Raw genomic sequence first — 15522 nt, 5'->3', positions numbered from 1 at the left:
TGATGAATATGGACACTCCCCCTCCCTTTGTGGTTCGGCCCGGGTTTTGGGGCCGAAAAACATGATACGAGGTATAGCCTGGTAGTGCTGGGGTGCTCTCAGGAGCCTTGAACCAGGTTTCAGTTACTGCACAGACGCCGATGTTCTCCATGCTGAGGAGTGCATCAAGTGCCTGCATCTTGAGATTTAGACTTCTGGCGTTGAGCAGCATTACCCTTAGTTTTTTTCCATTATTGTTTTCTAAGGAGGTGGGTTTGTCTTTGAGCCTTGCCTAAAAAGACACTATGGGGTGGCAAGAGCCTTAGCCAATATCCGGAAGCCCAGTGGTGACAGGTGTAAGCCATCCCTTGCGCACAGCGTGGCTTGTCCAACATGTCATCCCAGACAGACAGACATTGGATCCCCTTAGAATGACACCAGTACTTGAGCCAATTGTTAAAGCTGATCATCTTGTCTTTGTATTGTGGTATCATTCTTGGTGAGGGCAAGATGCTGCTCAGGGTCAGGGTCATACCAGCCTGGGCTACATAATCGGAGAGCTCCTCTATGTCTCTTTTCATGTAGTCCAGGGAGGTACGTCTCAGGTCATTCACACCAGCATGGACAATGACGGAGTCATATTTGTACTTGCTTTGGAGTGACTTGAGTGCGTGTGTTATGTGGCAGATCCTAGCTGGCGATAGACAGCTCACAGTCACCTTCTCCTTGTTCAGCCTGGTCAGCGGGACATCAGTGTGTCTGACTATAGAGTCACCTATTACTAGTGTATCAGGCAAGGTGTTTGGCCTTAAGGGCTGTGATTGGTTGACACACTAATTTATTGAAGTATGTGTTGCATGTGTTTTGTTTTGAGGTGGTGGATTTTGGGTGTCTGCTTTGGGAGCCTCTGTTGTTTTGGTAAGTTTTTATTAGAGCCTCCGAGTATGTCTTTGTGTTTTTATGTGTTTGGTTTGCAGTTGTGGTAGGTCTATGTGGGACTGGGATTGTTGTGTGTGTGGTTGCCATCTCCTCCTGTCTGGTCATGCCAGCCCTGAGTTGAGAGAGTTCAGCCTCCAGTTTGGCTATATAGTTGCATCTCTCACATGTATTTGTGTTTGTTGGGAGGAGGAGAGGGTTGTCTGTGTACATGAGACAATTGTAGCATTGTCTCAAGATACCCAGATTGACCAGCTGAACTGGAGATGACGCCAGTAATCTACCACTTGACATGCTAGAACAGTATAAGGGAGTGTTGTACCTTTAAGGGAAGTGGATATTCACAGGGGTGGTAAGTAGATGTAGTGCTTTACTTAGTACGAGAGTGCTTACTTAGTAGAGAAGTATTGAGAACAAGTGCTAGGCTTATAATATAGTAAGTAGTCTGGTTATACTAGGAGTAGAGCTTCCTTAAGGGAAAATTTGAAGAGCAGACTTGGCGGAGCCAGAAAAAGTTTAACCTTGTTTAACCGCGCTATGCTTAAAGCACAAATCAAGCAAAAGTCGTGCGCAAACGCGGATTTTAAACAGTGAACTACAAAAGAGCTAGAAATGGTCCAAAACAACCAATTACTACAGCTTCTTGTGCTGAGGTCACTTCCTACAGGGACAGGTAGGCTGCTCAAGGCTCCCCACTCCCACTGGTGAGCAAAGAAACTTCCTTCTATCCAAGTAAGGTAATGGACAACACAGGAACTACACCACAGCCCAGAATACAGCAATGTCTGTAAACTGGTCTAAACTAGTCGAGGAGAGGCGGGAAAACAAGGATTATTTGCCACTTATATTCTTGACATAGCTAAAGAATGCTTTGTGGTTATCTCTGGAGTCCTTGGCAAGTTTTCTTTCAAAGCTCGCCTTGGACTATTTTAGGAGGGATCATAGTTTCTTGTTGATATTGATCATGGATGTCTTCCCTTCTTGGGAGTTTACCCTTTTCTGTACTAGTGTCCTCCTTCTATTGTATAGCTTGTTAATGGCAGGGGTCCACCAGACTGGTTTCCTTTTCTTGGAGGAGTGAGTTTTGGTTTTGCTTGGGATAGCATGATCCATGCATTCTTGTAGGTGCCCATAGAATGCATTAGTAAAGGATTTTGCAGCTTGAACAGCATTATTCTTTAGCATGGAGGCTTTGAAACTTTCTACCTCCATCTTAAGTAATGTGAAGTTTGCTTTTGAAAAGTTTTTCACGGTGGTTTCCTTGTCCGGGGGTGGGGGCGGAATGTGGATAGCCAAAGTGATTTGTTTATGGTCAGATCTAACCAGCGAGGGGTTGACCTCCAGTGTGGAACACCAGTCGCCCATGTTGGGGATGACCAGGTCCAATATTTTGTCACCTCTGGTGGGAGTGTTGACCAGTTGTTCCAGGGCATTTGAGTTTATAAATTCTAAGAAATGTTGGGCAAGGGAGTTAGTACCCAGTTAATGTTTGGGTAGTTGAAATCACCCAATATTAGGGTGTTTGGTAATACCTTTATGTAACCCAGTGTTTCCAGAAATGTGGAATGGAGGTCCTGGGACATGGTGGGTGATCTGTAGCAAGCTACAATTTGAATTGCAGTTTTGTTAGTTGCACATGGATAATCTCTGAAGCATCGTGCTGTGCCACTAACCTGGAGGTGTGGGTATCCTTGATGAACATGGATACTCCCTTGCCTTTTGTATTTTGGTCCAGGTTCTGTGGCCAAAATGTATGGTATGAGTTGCAGCCTGGTAGTGCTGGGGTGCTCTCTGGAGCCTTAAACCAGGTTTCTGTTACTGCACATATATCAGTTTTCTCCATATTGAGGAGTGCCTCGAGTGCGTGCATTTTGAGGTTTAGACTTCAGGCATTGAGTAGTATTACCCTCAGATTTTTGTTACTTGTGCTATTTACGTCAGTGGGTTTGTTTTTTGAGCCTTGCCTAAAAAAGGCACTATGGGGGTGGCAAGAGCCTTGGCCAGTATTCGAAAGCCTAAGGGTGACAGGTGCAAGCCATCTCTAGCGAAGCAGCGTGGCTTGTTTAGCATGTCATCCCAGGCAGACAGACACTGGATCCCCTTTGAATGACACCAGAAACTTAGCCAATTGTTGAAATTGATTGGTGAGGGCAGGATGCTACTCAGGGTCAGGGTGATACCGGCCTGGGCTATGTGATCAGAGAGCTCTTACATGTCTCTTTTCATGTAGTCCAGGGAGGTACGGCTCAGGTCATTCACACCAACATGGACAATGACAGAGTCATATTTGTACTTATTCTGGAGTGACCTGAGTGCTTGTGTTATGTGATGGATCCTGACACCCAACAGGCAGCTAACAGTAACCTTCTCCTTATTCAGCCTAGTGAGTGGGACGTCAGTGTGCCTGACTATAGAGTCACCTATTACTAGTATGTTGGGTATGTTATTTTGCCTTGAGGGCTGTTATTGCGTGGCACACTGGTTTTGTGAAGTATGTGTTTTATGGTTTGTGTTGGGGGCTGGAGGTTGCTTGGATGTCTGCTTTGGAGGGCTCTGTTGCTTTTGCAGATTTTTATTTAGAGCCTCCAAGTACGTTTTTGTGTATTTATGTGTGTTTTTTACCAGTGCTGGTTTAATGGGTCTATGTGCGACTGATGGTGTGATGCCAGTATTTCCCTTCTCCTCTTGACTGTCTGATCCAGTCTTGGGTTGAGAGAGCTTAGCGTCCAGTTTGGCTGTATAATTGCATCTCTCGCATGTATTAGTGTTTGGTGGTAGGAGGAGAGGGTTGTCTGTGTACATGAGGCAGTTGTAACATTGCCTCAAAATGCCCAGATTCACCAGTTGAACTGGAGAGTACACCTGAAACTGCCCTTTGGACATGCCTGGATAGGTACAGTAAACTTTTACTGAATGGCTGGTAAGGTCAAATAGAGAGCCTTGTCCTTCTGTAGTGCTAGAGTTTATAAGTGCTTGCTATGAGTTTTGAACAAGTGCCGAGCTGAGAAATGAATGGCTTGAGTGCTTAAGTTGAAAGTTTGTCTAGTTCCAAGGGAAAAATTGAAGAGGAGACTTTGTGGAGCCGGGAATAGTTATACCCTAGCTAACTGGCGCTGCCCGGCGCTCAAAACCGGCCAAATGTGGTTTTTATAGCAGGGAAATGAAAGAGATAGAAATTAGCCCAAAATGGCCAATAAACTACTACTTTCTGGCCTGAAACCACTCCTCCAGGGACAGATAGGCTGATCAAAGCTCCCCTCTCTCACAGGTGAACAGAGAAACTTCCTTCTATCCAAGTAAGGTATGGGCAAACACAGAGATTTGTAACAGTCCTGAATTTAGCACTAACCTGAAAAATGGACTATACTAGCTTAGAAAGGCGGGAAACAAGTATAAATATATATATATATATATATATATATATATATATATATATATATATATATATATATATATATATATCTATCTATATATCTATATATCTATATATCTTTATATATATATATATATATATATATATATATATATATATATATATATATATTTTTTTTTTTTTTCAGAAAATAAAGCAGATCTTCTTCTTCTTCTTTCGGCTTTTCCCGGTTAGGGGTCGCCACATAGGATCACCTATCTACTCGTGATTGGCAGTGGAGTTTTACAGTGTCGAGTTGCCAGCCCAGCACCCAACCTTCCACAGAAGGCACACAGACGCACACACTCATACTTAGGGCCAATTTAGTGTGTCCAATCCACCTACAGCATGTCTTTGGGATGTGGGAGGAAATCGGAGCACCCGGAGGAAACCCACGCAACTACAGGGAGGATATGCAGACTCCGCACAGAAGGCCCCCCTGCCAAGGATCGAACCGGAGAACCTCTTGCTGTGAGGTGGCAACGCTAACTGCTGCACCACCATGGCCACCCTTCAGAAAATAAAGCAGATACAATCAAAAAAACACTTTAAATGCACATAAAAAAATGCTTATTGTTATATATCTCAGTTCATAGTTGTAGTCAATGCCCCTAGTAATAAAGTAGGAAGAAACACAAATACAGTAAAAGCAGATGAATAAAGTGCAATTTTTTTTATATATATAAAACAATAGAAAACGAACACTCTGATTTAAAGAAGTTACCCAATTAACCAGAAAGACACTCAAAACGGAGCCCTGTTCCAGCAGTCTTCAATCAGACAAGTTCTAACTGCACACTCCCGCTACTAGGGTGCAGGAGAACCTTCTCCAAAAAAATGGCTTGGATCAGTGCTCAAGTTATACAAACAAAGCTAGATTCAGCAGGCCTGAATCTGGTCCTATGCTACAGCAACAAGGCACACCGATTTCAGAAAGAAACAGTTTGAATAAGCAGGCACAATAAGCCTGTGACCAGAAATTCCCAGCTCAGAAGGGCAGAATCCAGCCTCTCTTCCCACAAGAGTGCAGACCACAAACCTTCTTAATGTAGAATAACTGGCCTGAAGCCCAAGTGCTTAAACCAGAACTAATACACTTTTAGAAAAGCAGACACTGAGCTTTCAGTCAGCAATTCCCAGCTTAGAAGGATGTAAGCTACCTGTCCTGCCACAACAGTGCAGACCACAAACCTTCCTAATGTAAAACAACTGGTATGAAGCCCAAGTGCTTAAACAAAAAGACTTAGAAGGACAGTTACAATTTAATCAGGCTACTACTAAGCAGCGATAAATGCAGCAGAATAAATAAAACTGAGTACTTTTAAGAAGAGGCAAAAGCAAAATAAAATAGGAGGAAACACAAGTACAGTAAAAGCAGATGATTTTTTTTTACCAAGTGCATCACCAGAGCACTATGTGCTGTGTGAAATATGTACTTACCAAGTGCATCACCAGAGTACTATGTGCTGTGTGAAATATGTACTTACGAACTGCATCACCAGAGCACTGTGTGCTGTGTGAAATATGTACTTACCATCTGCATCACCAGAGCACTATGTGCTGTGTGAAATATGTATTTACCAACTGCATCACCAGAGCACTATGTGCTGTGTGAAATATGTACTTACTGTCTGCATTGCCAGAGCACTATGTGCTGTGTGAAATATGTACTTACCAACTCCATCACCAAAGCATTATGTGCTGGTGAAATGTGTACTTACCAACTGCATCACCAGAGCACTATGTGCTGTGTGAAATATGTACTTACCAACTGCATCACCAGATCACTATGTACTGTGTGAAATATGTACTTACCAAGTGCATCACCAGAGCACTATGTACTGTATGAAATATGTAGTTACCAACTCCATCACTAGAGCATTATGTGCTGTGTGAAATGTGTACTAACCAACTGAATCACCAGAGCACTATGTGCTGTGTGAAATATGGACTTACCAACTGCATCAATAGAGCACTATGTGTTATGTGAAATATGTACTTACCATCTGCATCACCAGAGTACTATGTGCTGTGTGAAATATGTACTTACCAACTGAATCACCAGAGCTCTATGTGCTGTGTGAAATATGTACTTACCAACTGCATCATCATATATCTATATGCTGTGTGAAATATGTACTTACTGTCTGCCTCACCAGAGCACTTTGTGCTTTGTGAAATATGTACTTATCAAGTGCATCACCAGAGCATTATGTACTGTGTGAAATGTGTACTTACCAACTGCATCACCAGAGCACTATGTGCTGTGTGAAATATGTACTTACCAACTCCATCACCAAAGCATTGTGTGCTGTGCGAAATGTGTACTTACCAACTGCATCACCAGAGCAATATGTGCTGTGTGAAATATGTACTTACCAAGTGCATCACCAGAGCACTATGTACTGTATGAAATATGTAGTTACCAACTCCATCACTAGAGCATTATGTGCTGTGTGAAATGTGTACTAACCATCTGCATCACCAGAGTACTATGTGCTGTGTGAAATATGGACTTATCAACTGCATCACGTTCTCAGGTAAAATATATGCTTACCAACTACATCACCAGAGCACTATGTGCTGTGTGAAATAAGTACCTACCAACTGCATCACCAGAGCTCTATATGCTGTGTGAAATATGTACTTACTGTCTGCATCACCATAGCACTTTGTGCTTTGTGAAATATGTACTTATCAAGTGCATCACCAGAGCATTATGTACTGTGTGAAATGTGTACTTACCAACTGCATCACCAGAGCACTATGTGCTGTGTGAAATATGTACTGATGAACTGCATCATCAGAGCACTAAGTGATTTGTGAAATATGTACTTACCATCTGCATCACCAGAGTACTATGTGCTGTGTGAAATATGTACTTACCAACAGAATCACCAAAGCACTATGTGCTATATGAAATATGTACTTACCAACTGCATCACCAGAGCACTATGTGCTGTGTGAAATATGTACTTACCAACTGCATCACCAGAGCACTATGTGCTGTGTGAAATATGTACTTACCAACTGCATCACCAGAGCACTATGTGCTTTGTGAAATATGTACTTACCATCTGCATCACCAGAGTACTATGTGCTGTGTGAAATATGTACTTACGAACTGCATCACGTTTTCTGGTGAAATATGTACTTACCAACTGCATCACCAGAGCACTATGTGCTGTGTGAAATATGTACTTACCAACAGCATCACCAGAGTACTATGTGCTGTGTGAAATATCTACTTAATCAACTGAATCACCAGAGTACTATGTGCTTTGTGAAATATGTACTTACAAACTGCATCACCAGAGCAATATGTGGTGTGTGAAATATGTACTTACAGTCTGCATCACCGGAGCACTATGTGCTGTGTGAAATATATACTTACCAACAGAATCACCAAAGCATTATGTGCTGTGTGAAATATGTACTTACTGTCTGCATCACCAGAGCACTATGTGCTGTGTGAAATATGTACTTACCAACTCCATCACCAAAGCATTATGTGCTGGTGAAATGTGTACTTACCAACTCCCTCACCAGAGCACTATGTGCTGTGTAAAATATGTACTTGAAGTGAACATATTTGCTTATATACTAATCTACTCACATTTGTAAAATCTATCATGTATAAAATGGCTTAATCTTGTATTGTACCTGTACCTGTGAAATATTGTTTTTTATATATAAATTTTACTGTGTTTTCAAGGAGCTTTTCTCTCCGGGCCTCTGCTGAAAATGGACATATATCCAGCTGGACTAGCCCGGTCAACAAATGTAAAATAAATAAAAATAATAAATACTTACCAACTGCATCACCAGAGCAGTATGTGCTGTGTGAAATATATACTTACCAAGTGCATCACCAGAGCACTATGTGCTGTATGAAATATGTACTGATTAACTGCATCATCAGAGCACTATGTGCTTTGTGAAATATGTACTTACCATCTGCATCACCAGAGTACTATGTGTTGTGTGAAATATGTACTTACCAACAGAATCACCAAAGCACTATGTGCTGTATGAAATATGTACTTACCATGTGCATCACCAGAGCACTATGTACTGTATGAAATATGGACTTACTGTCTGCATCACCAGAGCACTATGTGCTGTGTGAAATATGGACTTACCAACTGCATCAGTAGAGCACTATGTGCTGTGTGAAATATGTACTTACCATGTGCATCACCAGAGCACTATGTGCTGTGTGAAATATGTACTTACCATCTGCATCACCAGAGTACTATGTGCTGTGTGAAATATGTACTTACCAACTGCATCACATTCTCAGGTAAAATATGTGCTTATGAACTACATCACCAGAGCACTATGTGCTGTGTGAAATATGTACCTACCAACTGCATCATCATATATCTATATGCTGTGTGAAGTATGTGCTTACTGTCTGCATCACCAGAGCACTTAGTGCTTTGTGAAATATGTACTTATCAAGAGCATCACCAGAGCATTATGTACTGTGTAAAATGTATACTTAACCAACTGCATCACCAGAGCACTATGCGCTGTGTGGAATATGTACTGATGAACTGCATCATCAGAGCACTATGTGCTTTGTGAAATATGTACTTACTATCTACATCACCAGAGTACTATGTGTTGTATGAAATATGTACTTACCAACAGAATCACCAAAGCACTATGTGCTGTATGAAATATGTACTTACCATGTGCATCACCAGAGCACTATGTGCTGTGTGAAATATGTACTTACCAACTGCATCACCAGAGCACTGTGTGCTGTGTGAAATATGTACTTACTGTCTGCATCACCAGAGCACTATGTGCTGCATGAAATGTGTACTTACCAACTGCATCACCAGAACACTATGTGCTGTGTGAAATATGTACTTGCCATCTGCATCACCAGAGTACTATGTACTGTGTGAAATATATACTTGCCAACAGATTACCAAAGCATTATGTGCTGTGTGAAATATGTACTTACCAGCAGCATCACCAGAGCACTATGTACTGTGTAAAATATGTACTTACCAACTGCATCACCAGAGCACTATGTGCTGTGTAAAATATGTACTTGTCTGCATCACCAGAGCACTGTGTTGTGTGAAATATGTACTTACCAACTGCATCCTGTTCTCAAGTGAAATATGTGCTTACCAGCTACATCAGAAGAGCACTATGTGCTTTGTGAAATATGTACTTACAAACTGCATCACCAGAGCACTGTGTGTGGTGTGAAATATGTACTCATCATCTACGTCACCAGAGCACTATGTGCTGTGTGAAATATGTACTTACCAACTGCATCACTAGAGCACTATATGCTGTGTGAAATATGTACTTACTGTCTGCATCACCAGAGCTCTATGTGCTGTGTGAAATATGTACTTATCAACTGCATCACTAGAGCACTATATGCTTTGTGAAATATGTACTTACCAAGTGCTGTGTGAAAGTGAGTGAGTGATTGACAGCGTACATCCTTTTACAGGTTGGTGTCCCATTCAGAACCAATATCCTATTCTCTGTGAGTCTTCAGTTTACCTGTGGCCCTGAAATGGATTAATATATACTCACAGAATGAATAATTGAAAGTTATTTTTATATTCTTCATTCTTAAGTTACATTGTACTCCTATTAATTAACGGAACAGAAATTGGGGCTGTTGTTCATTTTCATAACAATATGTATCACTGTAAATAATTAAATCATAAATAGAGTCAGAAGTGTAACGTGTGTCCTTTACTGACATACTAATGGAATGCAATGTTATTCCCAAAAGGGAGTAACTTAACATATCTGTATATGCTATAATACATTTGATTGTAGCCAAAATGCAGATAAGATATGTATTGCTATATATGTACATTGCATACTGTTTGATGGTTGCATTTTAAAACATCAAACCACCAAACCACAAAAAAAAAGGCGAAAAGATCACAAAATGAAACAAAATGTTTCCTTCTGTGATCATCAAAACCAAAACAACTCAACCACAATGTGCAGACTAAACGTATCTAATTTGTGGTAGTATTATGGGAAGTGCTTTTGTAAGGTAAAGTGTCGGGTTAGGGTTAGTGTGCATTAATAATGTGGCTGGGGTGGTGAAGCAAAAATGGGCTTTGCATGTATATTTTGTAAATAATGCCCACAGTGGACACTGAGAGGTTTGAACAGTGTTTAAGATAACTGGGGAGAAATAGCCAAGTAATGGGATACTGGAATGGCTGTGAGGGGGTGGTATATGGGGATTAGGTGACTTTGTATGGGAGAACCCAAATCCATTACTCTGCCTAGGGTCCCATTTGACCATGGTCCTGCTCTGTAGATACTGCTCCTCTTCCTCCATGCCCCACATCTCCAACCTTTGAAATTTTGCCCATGTAAATCCAGCCTCTCAGGTTGAGCTGGATGATAAAGTTAATTTAATTAACTAAGCTGATAACAGCTAGCTGATGAATTAATTAATTAATTAACTAAGTTGATAACAGCTAGGTGATAAGTTAATTAAATATTCCAATAAAACACTCCTTGTAAAAAAGTACTTGCCCTTCAACTGATCTGCTGTAAAGTTTGAAGGAAAACTGGCAGACTGGAAACTAAAAGGCTTATAGTAGAATAATAGAGGGTGTCACTATTGTTTCAGGACATTTTTATAGTCTGGTGCATTTCTTCTTATAGTGAAAAATAAATGAGCTAATCAAGATGGTAGGGAGGTCAAGGGTAAAAGTTAAACTGATGTTGTTTGTAACCAACTTAATAAATTGTTTTTTTTTCTTCTTCATTTCTTAGTAAAAAGGGCTTTACATCACAGAATATTATGAATTGCAGATCAAATTAAAGTGGGGTGAGTCATGAGCGTCATGCCTTTTGTCTTTGTTATACTGCATATCGACAAACTGGAAGGAGTAGAATTTACAGGTATTTCACTCCAGTCCCTACACATCTTACATACATTGGCCCTTTTGTAGTACCTTGGACAGTTATTGCATCTGGGTTAAACTTCAGCCCTGTAAGGGAGACAGGTATCAGGAGACTGACGCTAAATACATGTGATGCCCCCACCCACTTATCACTCTTGAGCTTCCACACTTTTATACTAGTAGCTGCACAGACAAGTGCTAATGGTGGTGATGTCTCAATATACATTAATAACAAGTATACCTTTAGGGTGGTCAAATACTATGATGTGCTGGAGTTCCTCCATGTATAGATCACCAGAGGCAAAATCTTGTACCATATCCTAGCCAGCTCTATTTCACCCTCCATGTCCCAAGAAGCTCACAATGCATACTTGGACCTATTGGAGACACTTACCATCCAGTCTAACACCTTAAAGACTTTAATTACCCCTCTGTAGGCTGGGAATCCTACACAGCCTCAAATATAAAGGCACAGAGATTCCTGGACTTTGTAAATACAAACACTGTAGACCAATGAGTGAATGCGCCCACTAGAGGCACCAATATACTGGACCTCGTGATCAAAATATGGGAGAATGCTGCACTCCTCAGTGTCTCGTTCTCCCTGATATGGCTTGATCATAAAGCTGTCTCCTTTGAAACTGAAATCAACTCCATAATCTCATTAAAACCAGTTTAACAGTTAGGAACTATTCCAAGGCAAATTACCTTTCATTAATTCATGATTTGTTAAAATTCAATGCCTCTCCAAACCCAGAGAACACAGCAGCTTATGCTGAATTGCTCTCTGAAACTCTGTACAACCATGTCAATGGTTACATAGAGACTGCTGTATCTACTAGAAGTAAGTGCAGAACTATCCCCAGAAACAAACTGCCATGGTGACATCTCAATTTAAACAGGATATACAACAAAATGAAAAAAGAAATACGTCAAAAATCATGCAGGGCAATTCCCATTATATGTATAACTTAGACTGTTCCAGTTACTGTCACTGAATGTGATCTGTTTAAGTTCTCTTGGATTAATGTCATCATTGTAATTTGCATGTCTTTTTATATAGTAAATTGAAAAGTGTACCTCACTTGTTACTTATATGTATAACTTAAAGCTAGAAGCTCTCTCATCAAAGTAAATAGGCTACTAAGAGGGCAAACCAAACCATATTGACTTATTAGGTTAAGCAAAGCTAACTTTGGGATAACGATAGCCTCACAGGTAAAAAATAAGCATAAGGCCTTCTACAGCTATGTCAGACACCTCAAGGGCAACACACAGCAATGTGCTGAATTGGTGGTTAAATGGTGCCACATTTGCCAACACTTGCAATATGGCAAACCTATTAGCAGATAAATTCAGTTCCAACTTTACCCCCTCTCATCTCCAACCATCCCCTCAAAAATACTCTCAAAAATAACCCTTCCGACTGTAACTAGGAAGCATATACTGGCTGTACTTATGAAACCCATGAACATGGCCTGAGTGAGCCCTGAGAACATTCCAGAATGCTTCCTGAATAGTCTAAAATATGACTTAGATCCCCTGGAGTCCATATTTAATAGTAGTCTTAAAACTGGCTTTGTGCCATGTGAATGGAAGGCTGTGACAGTCATCCCCCTTCATAAGGAAGGACCTTCAATAGATCCTGGACTCTATAGACCCATTAGTCTGACTAGTCTTAATTGCAAAGCCATGGAAAGAATTATCATGGAAATTATCAACAAGGACATAGGAGACCTCCAGACAATGGATCCATCCCAGTCTGGCTTTGTCAAAGGAAGGACATGCTTACTGAATCTGGTGAATTTCTTTGTAAAGGTTGCTAAGGCAACTGATGAGGGGGAAACAATGCATAGTGCCTACCTAGATCTGGCTAAAGCATTTGATACAATATCCCATTCAGGCATTGTCAACAAACGTATGGAACTAGGTAGAAACCCTTTTATAACACACTGGATAGCTGTCTCACTACTAGGACCCAGGAGGTTAGAATCGGTGAGGCCACCTCCACAAAGCGGCTGATCACCAGTGGGGTCTGTCAGGTTTCTGTGCTAGGTCCACTCCTCTTTGGCATCTACTTCTGGATGTCAAAGCCAATGTCAAAGGCCTTTGGCAAACCAAGTAATCAGATGATTGAAAACGGGGAGCAGTCATCGAATCCCCCTAAGATGAGAACACCCTTCAGGAATGTCTAATACAGACAAATGCTTGGTGCCAAAGCCATGACTTAAAATTCAATACCAAGAAATGCATTATAATACCTTTTGGGAAGTGTACCACCCCCTGGTAACTGTGTCATCAATTAAACACCCTTAAATTAGATTCACTAGTCAGGGATCAAGGAACTAATGTAGCTAATAACCTAGCCTCTGACTAACATGTGTCCAAGGTAGTAGGACAATCCTTCTGTGTTGCTCAAATTATAACCAAGGGGATGGCATCTAGATCCAGAGAGGTCATCAAGAGGTTAACATACCACTGTACTTAACTCTCATCAGACCCACCATACACTATAATGTCCCCTTTGGAATGTACTTGACCAGAGACATGCAGCAACTGGAACATCCACAGAGGTTCCTTACAAAAAGAATACATGTAGTAAACACCGTGTCTTTCACTGATTGCCTCAAAACCCTGTCTCTTTACTCTGTATCATACAGACTTCTGAGAGGTGATCTTTGCCTGGTATACAAGGCATCCCTGGACTCTGTTTTGATGAACTTTTTGCACATCTGCAAATCAAACAGCATCAAAACTATTACACTGAAATACTTCGATTTTGCTTGCAACAGACATGTTGTAGATGCAGATATGTTCCTCAGAGAATTCCCATTCTCTGGAATAGGCTCCCATCCACGTGAAGCAGAGGTCCTCCCTATCCCTATTTAAGCACAACCTGCACCAATGGATGGGCAATTGGAACTTCACCCCTGGTCTGGCTCCTAGGTCTCTAATTAACAGAGGCAGTCAGTACATAATCAGCTACATAAATCAAATCTGTGGTTACATTTGGGTTGCATGGCTAGGCTTATAAGGGCCTTATTGGTCAATATCATGGTATACACCTATGAACCTATGAACCCAATGTAAAGTCTAGTTTCTCCCATTTCTTTTAATTCTTTTCTGGCTTTCTATGATTTGTTGTAATATCAGACATTTCAGAATTGCAGTACACAAAACTATTATAGAAGAAATGGTTGTATTACAAAACAGAAAGATTTACTTACTGCAGTGACTGTTATCACTGTTGTAGTGAGTCTATATGCATTGCTGTATCCTGTAGACAGTATATTTTAAGGGAGAGCACATGTGCAGATTCCTATATAGAGCCATGGGAAGTGTGGCGATGGAGACCTCTGCCTCACAAACACTCAAGACAGAATGAAGAAAATGCCATAATAAAAATAAAAAGATCTAGATTTTTTCACTTCTGGCACCCTCTGCAATCTGAAATTGAGGTTCCCATGTGTTCCACCCTTCCTATGGCATTTCTTTCTTCTGAATATAATTTGCAGTGAGTGGTGATGGTGATTTGATATCAGTACAGAACTCTTTTTGTATAAGTATTACTTGATTTGTTTTTCTGTCAGGACCAGGCTAAGGGCTTTACAATTGATATGGGAACAGCTGCACTCAGTTTTAGGCAGTGATCTTAAAGTAAGAGTAATGTGGTTCTGTTCCATTATAAGGTTGATGCAGATGAATAGATTTTATTCCATTAGATGGAGCATTACACACCAGTCTAATAGATATAAAGGGATCTGATTAATCACCTCATCGTCTTAATGGCCTTTCTACAGTCATTCTTCCATTTCCATTTCGACTCCTGTTGTAGAAATGTATTTAATGACTGTTGTATTGTTAACAGGCTCAGTAGATACTTAAAGGACCACAACGGGCAGAAAATCAAAAAATACGTATTTTTATCTTATCATATAGTTCTACACAGTCCAAACCTGCAAACAGCATAATAACGTTTTATTTCTAATTTTAATGTTTTTCTAACTCTGAATGCAATAATGGGGGCAGAAGTGGTGGAATGATTTTGTTTTCTTGGAAAGCAACTTCTTGAGCATATAATGCACAGAAGTATAAAGTGCTGCCAAGTTTGAGAATCCACAGGAAAATGTCAGTGACTTGTTTGTGGTGACCCTTAAGTATTTGTTTCTTAAGTTTGTTACACCAGCTGTGAAGTGTGCTTACATAAGGATCAGGACACAAATGAGAAAACAAAGACTTTTTTAAAAGGGATATTTTGTGATTTTCATATCTTGTCTT

Source organism: Protopterus annectens, chromosome 5.part1 (assembly GCF_019279795.1).
Source record: "Protopterus annectens isolate FY-2018-M chromosome 5.part1, PAN1.0, whole genome shotgun sequence".
NCBI lineage: Eukaryota > Metazoa > Chordata > Ceratodontiformes > Protopteridae > Protopterus > Protopterus annectens.
This window is presented reverse-complemented; position numbering follows the sequence as displayed.